The sequence below is a fragment of the Lepisma saccharinum genome, chromosome 10, assembly GCF_977018435.1.
Source record: "Lepisma saccharinum chromosome 10, izLepSacc3.1, whole genome shotgun sequence".
Lineage (NCBI taxonomy): Eukaryota > Metazoa > Arthropoda > Insecta > Zygentoma > Lepismatidae > Lepisma > Lepisma saccharinum.
This window is the reverse complement of record NC_139238.1, coordinates 40033403-40042090: the sequence shown is the minus strand read 5'-3', so window position 1 is coordinate 40042090 and position 8688 is coordinate 40033403.

Sequence of the window (8688 nt, the reverse complement as noted above, 5' to 3'; positions counted from 1 at the left end):
ATTCTTAGGAATATGTCTGACTTAAAAAATAGTAAATTGAAGATAGGTGACTCTGCCTTACTGCTAAGGATTAGAAGTAGAGATATCTCATAGGATTTTATGTAAACAAAACAGAAAACAGCATTTTTGAAGCTAACGTTCCTCTGGTTCCCATACGACGATATCATCACTCATCATCCTCATCTTCGCGATGGCAGAAAATCAACCAAATCAATCATTTCCAGAACTCACCACACTGGTTTTCCGAGAAAATCGCTTCATTACTAGGTTACAGAAAACCTGAAGAAGCATTTTATGACCCACAATATCAGAAAAGTATAACCAGGCAGATGAATTCTCCCGCTGTGACAGAGTAAAAAAGACATTATCGCACAAGCTTCATGGGTACGTTTATTTCCATGGTTGTTGAGCAACGACATTGTTCTAACATAATTATTATATTTTGGCTACATTGTTGTCTTGCCTTCTAATCTTGCCATATTCGTATTCTGTGGAACTGAAATGAGTGTTCGGGTGTTTATTAAGTCTTCTTCACCACCACCTTTTAGTGTTCTCTATTCTGCTTCCATTGGCTCCATCTATACTTCTTGATATTCTGTTCACCTACCTCGAAGGTGGTCTGACCTTTCGTTTATTCTTCATTTGTTTTGCCGTTCAATCATTGTACATGTCCATGTCATTATATTTGTAGCTGCTGAAACTTTTATTTTTTTATATTTTTTTTTTTGCTTTATATACATGGCGAAGTTAAGCTATTCTTCCACTTAACCATCTACTTCGATAATTTCTTACATCGCTTTCATAATGAAATAGAAAATAAAAATGGAAAAGAATTCAAAAGGAATTAAAAAATGAATACAACTTATAAACGCACGCACAGACACATGCTCACCGTTTCACGCACATAAACAAAAAGACAGTACAATTTATATTACACACACACACACACACACACACACACACACCCACACCCACCCACACACACACACACACACACACACACACACACACACACACACACACACACACACACACACTCCCTTACACATACACACAAGCACATGAAATATATAACATTACGCTTAAACACAGTCCAAAACGGTACAATTCATCTTAAATATTACAAATAATCATTTCTTTGTGTCTTACTTTCTTCCGTCATTCTCTGCACCTGCTACTTAGTTTGGGAGGTAAAATATTTAATTTTAATGATTTAATAGATGTAATTTTAACAGCTTTTTGAACGTCACAATTGAGGAAGAGAGACGAATTTCAGGTGGAAGCTTGTTCCAAAGGCCTGCTGAGGTAACAGTAAATTAATTTGCAAAAAAGAAATTCCGTCGGTGCAGGAGAAAGAACAGTGTTTTCTGTGGCTGGATGAGACAAAATCACTGAATATGCTGCAACGAATGTTTCGAAAGCGGTATGGAAAAGACCCACCACATAATAAATTGATAAAGTCGTGAAAATGTAGTCAACGTCTTAGCGAAATGTAGAAAACTTTGGCGCAGCCTTTAACAGATAACTCAAGAATTTCACGTGAAAGCTGCACGCCAGCTCCAGCTGCCTAAGAGTACGGTGCACAGGGTGTTACGAAAGCATTTGAACTTGCATGCGTATAAGGTTCAAATAGTGCAGACATTGAAATCAGAGGGTTTTCAAAAACGAATAATTGGCGATCAACATGTTAGGCCTAATGGTCTAACTTTAACTTTACTTTACGAATTAAATTTATTAACATAATGCTCTCTTTAACCAATAACAGAAATGCTTATATTGCCAAATTCTGTTATATATGTACTTCTTGATAATAGCTGGGCAGACAGTATTATACGTTTGACAGTTGGATATGTTCATTGGCGAATTTAGCGGGAGAGGCACGGGGGCACGTGCCCCTCCCAAAAAGGATGGCTAAGTGTTGATAGCATTGTATTACAACGAGCAAAATGTTCGAGCAATTCTCTACCAGTTAGTAGAAGAATAAAACAAAGTCTTGCACTAATACGTCAATCGGGGCTACAATTTACTAGAAGTTGACACACAAAATCAAACCCGGGGTTTGTTGGTTACAAGGTAATAACCTTAGCTGATGGGCACAAAGCGAGAAATTCTAGATAGGTCAAATATTTCCCATATTTGAATACCACAAAAATTTTACTTATGCTATTACCTTATAATCAGAGTTCGTGGGTTCGTTTCCTGTTGGAGATACATTGCAGAGTTGGAGATACAATGATTGCACAGTGGTTGGAATTCCGCTTTGAAGGTCCAATCCTCATTAGTTTATCTGCCCACAAAATTGACCTAAAACTAACCCTTGTAACTGTATCGATGTCAATATGATATTTTGATATTTGACTCACACCTATGAATATACACACGTATTATATATACATTTGTGTATACAGAGTGTTGCTATGACCGTGTTTAAAAAATGCAGGGATGATGGAAGGGAACAAACGCAACAAAATGAGAAAGGAAACCCTGGTCCGGAAATGCTCCAGTCAAAAGTTACAAGCCAAAACCTTCGAAGGGCAGGCAACCACGCACAACGCGGAGGGGAACCATAAAAGAAAGGGGAAAGAATCCACCGCGCATGCCCTGGAGAAGACGCAATGCCAAACTTGACGTGTGTAGTCTAGAAGCACGAGTGTTGCGTCTGCAATCAGTGCAATCGAGTATACGCTACAGGAACTGGCTGATATGGTGTTTGTGTATGAACGAGCAAATGGGAACTGTAGGGAAGCAGAAAGGTTTTACCGGACTACGAATCCACGGCGCTGACATCCAGCCACACGCCATGTTTCCCAGACTTTTCCAACGATTACGGGAAACGGGGCAAGTGCGACTTCAATTCCACGAGCAAGGAGGACGAAGAACTGCAAGGACACCCGATCTTGAAGAAGCAGTGCTTCATCGGGTGGAAGGACAACCATCCATTAGTACAAGGGTTGTGAAATTGGTGTGGCCCATAATACTGTTTGGAAAGTTCTGAGGGAGCAGTAGCTGCACCCTTACCATCCACAGTGTGTCCATGCCTTGGGCCCAGCTGATTTCGCACCCCGCGTGGTGTTTAGCGAATGGTTACTGCAGCGCTGTGTGGTCGACTCCCAGTTCCATTTCTGTGTGCTTTTCACTGCTGAGGCATGTTTCACGAGTCGTAATAGCCATGTATGGCATGTGGGCGGGCATTGTCGGCGAACATTTAATAGGTCCGTCCGTATCTTTCACCGCCACGATTAACTGGACCAGTATACACTGTGTTTCTGAGAGACATCCTCCCTGAGTTTTTGGAACATGTGCCACCTCTCGTTCGTCAGCTCGTCGTCGCCTTGTAATCAAGGGGTCCCGGGTTCGATATTCGGTGGAGGCACAAGTGGTTCGGATCCCACTTTAAACTGCAGGTCCAGTCCCGATTAGCCTTACTGTGCATAAAGTGGACTTAAAACAACAAATCAATCAATCAATCGTTCGTCAACGCATGTAGTTTCAGCATGATGGGGCCCCGGCCCACTTCGTAGCTGGTGCTTGTGATATTCTGACGCAGACCTTCCCACAGCGGTGGATAGGGAGAGGCGGACATGTTGTTTGGCCGGCCCGTTCACCTGATCTGACTCCACTTGATTTTATTTTGTGGGGTCATGCCAAAAGTGTTGTCTACGAGACACCTGTGAGAAATATAGAGTAACTCTTAGCAAGAATCCTTGCAGCCTGTGATCTGGTACGAACCAGGGAGTCGTAACGTAACGAAATGGAACGGTATTTTCAATTACGGTTTCCGTTACGTTACAACCAGAAACAGAATAACTTTTTTCGTGAACAGAAACGTTACCTCAGGTATATGAACATTACGTTACAGGTGTGCATAACGGTACCGAACCATAACTGATCTCTAAAGGAGTAGGTCTTCACGTGACACTTTAACGTTACATCCATTGCCGGCACCCAGTAACGTTACAGGGTAAGAAAGAGGTTCGTCACGTATTGACTAGTAACTTTAGTGTGTGTGGAAAGTGATAGTAACGTTACAATTAACCAGTAACTTAATTGAGGTCACGGTTGTAAAAACGTTACACTCCTTTTCTCAAAGCAACAACGTTATTTATAGCTGGTATGATACAGACGTTCCGATGTGCAATACCGTGTCCGATGCCGTGTTCCGGAGAGAATAACATAGGTCTCTCGTATAATTGTGCTCGTTACTTTTGTAACGTTACAGTTCTTTTCCTCCACAAAAGTCTGTTTCGAAAAAGTGATACACATATCCGTTACGAATAGCAAATACCGTTATCGAAGGAGTTTTCGAAGAAGCCTCATAATTATGATCGGCAGCATACTAACATTACAGTACTTTGACCCCTTGAAAGTCACTAAGTTATAATACGTATTTTCGTTTTGGATGTCAGTGAAAAAATTAAATTGTAAAACAAAACGTTTGAAAACATCCGTAAACAAGATTCGGCGTGACAAAAGTTCTGGTTATTGGAATTTACTTATTAACTATGTATTTATCACAAATATATTTCTTTTCTGCATACTTAATCGCTTTATGTGAATTTGTTCTAATTTGATTATTTATGCAAGATGAATTTTAACATGTACGTTCACTTTATACGATAGCAAAGCAAACGTTTGTTGAGGGAAAACGTTTATATCTATCTATCTCATCTCTCTCTCTCTCTCTCTCTCTCTCTCTCTCTCTCTCTCTCTCTGTTTACATGTGTTACATCATTTTTTTTTAAAAAAAATACAGTTGTTTGGCGATGAGAATGATTCGTGCTTAGATTAAGTTGCTGAAGGACGAAACATAAAGGACCAACCATGGTCGAGCCAAAAAATCATCCGTGCCAATCGTTCGTCCACCTAAGCGAGAGGCAAGCTTTCTCCTATCGGAAGACCAAAAATAATTGCTTGTTGCGCGACCTTGAGAAGGCGAACCGAACTGATAGCAGCAGCACCACGCAAAATCGGAAAATCTGAATCCTGAAACTTTGTACACGTGACTTTCGATCACGAAGCATCCGAGTAGACAACGCCTTGGGGCGATATGAAAGGCACTTTTGGCAAGTAGAAAATGCGTAGAAACGAAATGTTAGATGGAATTGTTGTACGAAACAAACGAAACCGCGTTTGTGCAACTGGTCTGTAGCTAGACAGGGCCATTGGACTCTCAAGAAGGCAAGAATTGTATGGAAAGTGATTCTTAAAACTAAGCGAATAAAATGACAGTATATTTTATCATTTACAAGGGCCCTCATCCGCTTACAATTTTGAAAATTACTTTCAGTAATTCTTGTCTTCTTGGACAGGAGGTGCATTAAACTTTTTGGTGTAGAAACAGACAGAATGCCCGCCTACCTACCACGTTTGAAAGAAGGTCATAGACAGACAAGAAAGTAATTTTCAAGAACGCAAGAACGGCAGTCGACATGGATATTGAGCAACGTGTGACTGAGAAATACAATCGGAACAAAGGACAAGATTATTCAAGAAACAGTAATTTTATAAAACTTCCTATAATTAACTCAAACTCAGTTCATCCTTTTATCCTCTTTTGTTTGTTATACTTTTGTATTATTCATGTTTTATATCGCTTTTCTGCCACTTGTAGATAATCGCGACTATGAAGATGAATGATGATCATATTAAATCTATGAAGGGATGTTATATAAAAAAACAGCCATGCCCAGATGTCTACTCGAACTTGAAATGTTTGGTACGTACCGAGTGTATGAATGGATTACTAAACGACTTCGGCCTTCGAGGCTACGGTTTCAGTTGCAACATGCAGTATAATTACGTTTCTACTACTCTGAATTGACCAAAGCATGTGGTATGTATCCTTCATTTTACTTAAAAAGCCCCCTTTATACATGAGATACTACAAATAGTTTCAGGCATACCCTTGAATTCTGATTGCCTGGCACTTTTTTTTTTAACTAAGTAATGAAGTGACGTTTATATTCATATTAGGCCTACGACTAGCTCGAACTAAAAACTCTTGTGAAATACTGTGTATATGTTATCCTTGTGAAGTGAGGAACTTCATATTTTGCTAAGAAAATATGTATGAAAAATTATATTTGTAGCTACTACTTGAAGAATTCAAATTATTATTATGATGGAATTTCAACTTACGTACAATCTGCATATAATGTGTTATCGGAGAGGAGTTTTTGTCTCGCAGTCAATTTATTTTTAGTTGAGGAACTCGAGAGTAAGCTGGAAATATATAATGACCCACGTTGTGGTGTGCTGTTCGATTAATCAGAATTGGAGTGAGAGAAATCTGTAGTTAAGTTCATTCAACACGTCAATTTGTAACTGTGAATGCAAGTTTTCTTTGATTTAGCAGGAAATCAGTCTGCTATTGTTGTAAGTAATAAATGGAAATATATATATTTTCTGCTCGAGTAGGAATCCGCAGCCGTTATCCAATCAATCAGTTTCTCTGTGTGAAACTTCTGTCTAGGAAAGCTACATACAATTTGCTTTTAATAACAGCAGCTTCAAAATAACCTATCCATTCTTGTCATGCCAAGTAATGTTTGATTTTGATTTGTTATATTTAAATTTGGTTTTATGCCAGTTTTGGCTAATCGCGAAGACGAGGATGGGTGATGAAATGGCAAAATTGATGAAAGGACATCACAAAGAAAATAATGCACAGGCTGTGATCCGAACTCGGAACCTGTGGCGTCGTATTGCACTGTGCTAACCACTCCGCCACGGAGCTCTGCAAAATAATGTTTGACCATACATTGTTCATGAAATAAAAACATAACATATACAGTGGCTCACATTAGTAATCAAATACGTAGCATCTTGCTGCATTCCTTCACAATATTTGAAAATTAACAACATGTACATAAATATAAACGATGGTGAAATATTTATACGCATTTCTTAAAGTTATATGTAACTTTTTTTAAAAAAATTTGGGTGCGTCAGCACTTAGGCTATTTTGCACCCGCCACGTTATACGGGGTGCAGCCCCTTACCATAACAAATAACATAACTGTAATGTCGCATAACTGAAATATTAAAATATTCTGACTTAGGTTAAAAGCTGAGGCTGTAAAGAGGCACTCAGCGCATATGACAGAAAGCAGGAGAACACACAGAATTATACTGGCCATAGGGCCAGTCGCCAGAGTCTCGTTAGTCTGGAAAGAGCAGTCCAGGGCGTACTACGTGGAATGAAGTTGAGGATTGGATGTAATACGTGGAAGGTCACCCCTTACACCCCTGTTACGTTTAAATATTTGAAAATAGTTATTTATGTTTGGGTGTGAAAAAAGAGATCACTTTAATATTCAGACAAATCGTGAAAGCCTTCTGTTTCTGTTAAGCTACGTTTCCATTCTGACAAGTTCCAGACCCATGACGCGCAACATGTGCAGGCGCATGTTGCGCGTCATTCAGTGCACTGTTTCCAATTCAAAACTACTTCTGCAAAATACGCCTACAACAGCACCGGAGTGCAGGACTTGAGTGTAGCGTTGTTCCATTGTGCTTTAGAGTAGTCAGTGTTTCTTCTCTTGTATTGTAATAATTTGGTAGTGATTTAACTTGTGTAAAGATGAACAATACAACTATGGCGGGTTTTGTGGTTATGGCAGGCGCGTACCATGAACTTGTAAAAATAAGAGGCGAAAACGACCTAGATGGTGGATTAGAAGTTTTCTAGCGAAAAGAAATTCGGAAGGAGCATATAACTCGTTGATGAGAGACTTACGTCTTCAAAGTGGATACGAAAACTTTGTAAGAATGACTGTAAGTGATTTTGCATTGTTATTAAATCTTGTTGGACCACAGATTGTAGTCGCGTCGTCTGTTTCTACTCTAGTGCGCATGCCCCAGGAACTTGCTGCAGGCTGTTTCCATTGTCCGCGGCGCATGTTGTGCGTCTTAATTGTTGGGGCAATTTTGTCCCCGGCACTTGCGCCGCGGCATGTTGCAGACAATTTCCATTTCAACAAATGCTTGGCACATGCAGCGTCGCATGCCGCGCGTCATGTTGCGCGGCAAATTTGTGGTAATAGAAACGAGGCTTTACATCGTTTTTTTTTACTGGTCAACTACAGTGCGGGGAAGGAACAATTGATGCTACTTCCTGACTACATTTGTTACCAGTAGCTGCATTGCTCCCTGACTGAAGTACGAGAAAAATGGGTAACAAAAACAAAAATACAACATTTGACGAATGGCAGCTATTTATTTTTACCGTACCTAACCAAAGGGTACAGGGAAATTGAAAATGTTAAGTAGTATATGTAAGCGTACCGTGGGTGATGCAATAAAACGTAATGACAAGCAAAATGAGGTAGATTCCGTATCTCAGAAAATTCAACCAAGAGAAATAGGAGACTGAAATGAAGGAGCTTCAGTATAAAAAATCAAGACCCTTTCCTCATCCCGACCCCCTTTCCAAACCAAGAGCTCCGAAAGCAGCTGTGCAACTTGGAGTAGGCATTGGGACTGCTGTACGGTTCAGTAGCGTTTCGTCCGAAAGCGAAATTTCTAGAAAAATGCTACAGTTCGTCTGCGACGGTTTAATGAGTTGCGTTTTGTTCGATCCTGGCTGATGATGAGTCACACCTTGACTAACCACTGGCAGCGATGGAATTGGTGACTAGTATACCTCGGTTTACAACTTTTAAAACTACATTGCATAGACAGCGGAGT